The sequence below is a fragment of the Sitophilus oryzae genome, unplaced genomic scaffold (assembly GCF_002938485.1).
Source record: "Sitophilus oryzae breed Bouriz unplaced genomic scaffold, Soryzae_2.0 scaffold_734_pilon_pilon, whole genome shotgun sequence".
NCBI lineage: Eukaryota > Metazoa > Arthropoda > Insecta > Coleoptera > Curculionidae > Sitophilus > Sitophilus oryzae.
In genome coordinates this window covers 355,338-359,901 of record NW_022147345.1, presented here as the reverse complement: position 1 = coordinate 359,901, position 4,564 = coordinate 355,338, and positions in this window count along the sequence as shown.

Below are 4,564 nucleotides of genomic sequence, written 5' to 3'. Positions count from 1 at the left end.
GGTCTTTTTATTTTAGAACCTAAATCTACTAAAATGTGCTCATTGTGACAGCTTCTATAAAGTTTGCTGATTTATATTTATTAACTTTTCTAGACATATTTCTTTTCTTTTTTAACAATGATGAAATAAACTTATCTCTTAAATTAAAGAGTTCGTACGAAAAATATGGTTTTACATAGTGTTTTAATATGACAGATATGAATTTAATATACATGGTTCTCCGAACTGTATTCCGGAAACTTCGGCAGCATATTCTGCAGATAAAATAAGTAAGAAAGTTCGTATAAATTTATGTTTGCTTAACTTTGGAGATACAGAATGCAGAAGTTTCATTTTTATTTCGATTTTTTCCAAATAATTTCTGAAGTAACGTCAATTGGTGCGTCTCAAAAGTGGCTCGCCTCTATAACTTTTTTATTAGTTCAGATAAAAAATCGAGATTTGATATATTAATATATGACATAAATTAGGATTGATTGACGTATTCAATTGTTTTCTGTCACTTCCTGTTTGACCGAAAATAACTACAATTTTTGATTTTTAAATGGTACCCTTGGTGTTTTGTTGCTTTATTCGATAGATAATGACACTCTGAATAGAATGACATATCATATATGTCAATTTTTGACATTTTCGAATATGGTTTATTTGAAATTGCAACATGCGATTCATAACGTGTGTGGTACCATATTATTCGTAAGAAAATGCTTTTTCCAAATATGCTAATGAGCCACCCTCTTGAAAAAATTGAGTTACGATTAAAAATACGATTTGGGCATCTTTTCTTTTAACCTGCCAGGATAAGACACGAAAAACATTAGACGATCAAATCTATTTTTCCAAGGCTCCTTAATTAAAAATTAGTGTTTTTAACACATCCATGGCACTCTAGATTGAAATTTAAAATTTAATTTTGATTTAAGCAAAAATGTCAAAAGTTGACATATTATATGTCATTCTATTCAGAATGTAATTTTCTGAATAAAGTAAAAAAATACCGAGGGTGCCATTTAAAAATCAAAAGTTGTAGTCATTTCCGGTGAAACAGGAAGTGGACGAAAAGAATTGAATACGTCCATCAATCCTAATTTATGTCATATACTTACATACGAAATCTCGTGTTTTTATCTGATAAAATAAAAAAGTTATATGGGTGAGCCACTTTTGAGACGCACCCGGTATTTGGATGAAAATTGGTGTCTGGGAGTTTTTTGACAAGAGAAATTTGATTTTGATGTCAATATGACTTCTACTTATAGATGGCGCCACCTACATATTTTTTTATCTGGTTTGAAGAGTTACAACATTTCGTCCGTACCTGTATAAAACTACTGAGTAAAAAAATAGACATTTACGACGTTTTTTACGTAAAAAATGTCTCTTGGTAAAAATCGCTACGAGTAATGGTTCTCGAGATACATATTTGGAATCTAAATTATGAATAATACCTGTCAACATTTGACATAAATTAAACATGTTGACCTGATGTTGACTAAATAGTTATTAGACTGAAATCATAAATTTGAAATGATTTTGTTGCAAAAGTTCAACAGAAACTGTTTTATCATCATTTTTTCGAAGAAAAATTTATCATTAATTAAAAAAAAATAGTTCCAAAATTTATCATTCGTCGAGTATTGTAAAAAATGTTTTTCGTGTCCCCATAAAAAAGCCCAAATTAGCAGAGTCTATTTTTCATCTGGTTGGGCCCTAAGGCCCAAGCAAAAATTCGGGCCCTCTTTTCCAATAAAATTCAAAAATTCAAGAAATTATGAATATTTTACAACCTTTAAAGGGCGGTTTACACGCTACGAGAAATAGTAACAATGTGATTCACAAATTTATGATTCAATTAATCGGAAAAGTGGAGTACTGTTTACACATTACGATAAATAGTAACAGTGTTTTGTCATATTTCGTTATCGAGAGCTCTCGATATCGACTCCAAAATAGCTTTTGTCATGGAGTGTAGTATAGTGTAGTTTGGATTGCCTGCAGAATTTGCCCCGGATTTTTCCGATTTTTGCACTTTCGACAGTTCTTTCTTATAAATCGTACGCAACGCATTAATTTTTTTCTCGACAGTGTTTCTGTCTGCTGAGGGATCAAACTCCTTGTATTTGTTAACGAGTTCAATATACGCAAGGTCCTTTTTATTCTTTTTCTTTACTTTTAACAAGCCAAAACAGGTAAAACTTCGATAAAGTTCTATATAAATTCGCACAAGAACTCTCCAGGAGGTTGTTTGAATTGTCTGCCATACCATATTTTCGATTTATACACAAAAACCTTTCCGATGAAACAACAATGGAAAACATAAATCAGACGAAATCGTAACGAGAAATGCGGTGCAACATGTTTAGACGTCAAAACCTTAGATTAACAATAAGTTCAAACATATCGTTACGATTCGCAGAAATTGATGCCGGAGAGCACCCAATCCAACTCCATCACCCAATCCATCTCCAATTCCAATAAATCGCTACAATGTCCTGTTTATACCTAACAATAAATCGAAACAATTCGATCGTTACGATTAATTGCTAGCATTTCTCGTAGCGTGTAAACCGCCCTTAACGGGCCCCCAGACCATAAAATAATTAACTAGAAAGAAGTGTCAACTCTGTGTTAAATCGTGGAAACACGATACGCCACCGAAAGCCTTCGTTGTCGTCTGGAGAACTAATTTTCCAATTGACAGGTTGACATGATAAGGACATGATGGCTTAATTTTCATTTCCGTTTCCGGTTATTCAATGGCGGGCCCTCTTTCAGTTCAAATGTATTTTGTATTTTTTCTTTTCATAAATAAAACCAAAAAATAATTTATTCACATATATTTATTTGAAATATGGAACAACGTGACTAAATAAATATAAAAATATAGAGGATTGTATTGTTTCAATACCAATTAGTTAATTACATGTACTTTTAACGTAAATTAGTTAAGGTATAAGCATGACTTACATTAATTTGTAAATAAACACACGTATTCGCAGACTTCAAGGACAGAAAACGGACACAGGAACATGAAAACGGGAGCCTTATACAAAAACCTGAAAACAGAAAAACAATTTTTTTTATACTAAAATTAACAATGTAAAAATATCAACAGGTATAAAATATAAATATACTGTTTAAAAAACCAAAGCAAAAAGAGACTTTTAGTCGGATAACATAATCAGATTATCAGTCCGATTTATTGCATTATTGACAATAAGTCGCACATACTGGAGATAACTAATGTTGGCTATAGTTAAAAATGATCTTACCTTGCTGTAAATTGTTTCCATTTTCAAAAAAATCGCCGATCAAAGAGATTATAACACCATTTTCTTGCATCTAAAAAATGTAAAAACAGTGTTTATTTACTACCTATTTTTCATATACATGGGACATACCTACTACTGCAGAAACGTCATTTTCTCCAGGATTCTTCATGTAATATATATTTTATATACTTTATTACCTTTATATTTATAAATTTCAGCCGAAATATTAAATTGAACTTCTAAAACGAAACTAAACGGAATGAATTAAAATGGCGTCGAATATTTTCGAATTTGTTCTAGAACAAATCTGAAGTTGTCTCTGAAACTAAAATCTGTCAATTCTAAACTGTGAAGTTAGACAATAGTTAGACAAAAACAATGCTGTCCTTGTCTAGGCGGCCATACTTGTCGTGAGGAGAATGACAAGAATGACACTAATGACTGTTTCCAATTTTCCTATTTCACTGTCACCCCCCTGCCCCAGACCACCGCCTTATGGGCCTTATGGTGAAGTAGGCCCTGCAAATTAGATAAAATCAGGAGCATTTAAGTATTCTTTTAATTGGTGAATGCACACTGCATTCACAAAGCAATTGAATCATATCAGTTCTCTCCCTGTTCTCTCTTATGTAAAATCAACGTTCTCTCTGATTTTCGACAAATTTCTGAGAATCTTTTTTGTTTTAACCAGAGGTTTTAACTGACACAAAATGATAACTAAGTTGTTAAAGTTGGACTAATTAGACAGTCGTTTTTATTTGGATCATATAACGGTAGGTATGATAAAATTTAAAGCAACAGTATCTTATCTGCCGTTTTATAATATATAAAATCGTATGTGTGTTTGTTTTAATCGTAAAAAATCGTATGTGCGTAATTTTTTATACTAAGAAAAACGTTTTTGATGTTTTAAAATTCATACTCATTAAAATGATTCCAATCTGGCAACGCCGAAGTCTCTCAATTTATTTATAAAATCCTTGTTAAAATGTTTCAGTCAGAACCCTAGATCATTTTTCAGAACCAAAGATATTTAAACTCGGTTATATAGGTTAAAGTAGAGTTTAAATATCTTTGTTCAGAACATACGACACCTCTATGATTATCTTTTTCTAACTTTTAATAGAAACAAGAAATAAACATAATAGTGTAGCATAGCTCATACCTACAAAACAAAAAAATATATTTTATGCACTTTCTGCCTCTGCAAAGTTCTTATGTACAATGTAATATTAGGAGTTTATCTAGGTATTTATCGTGACCAGAGATGTGATGTTTAGCTACTGTTTAAC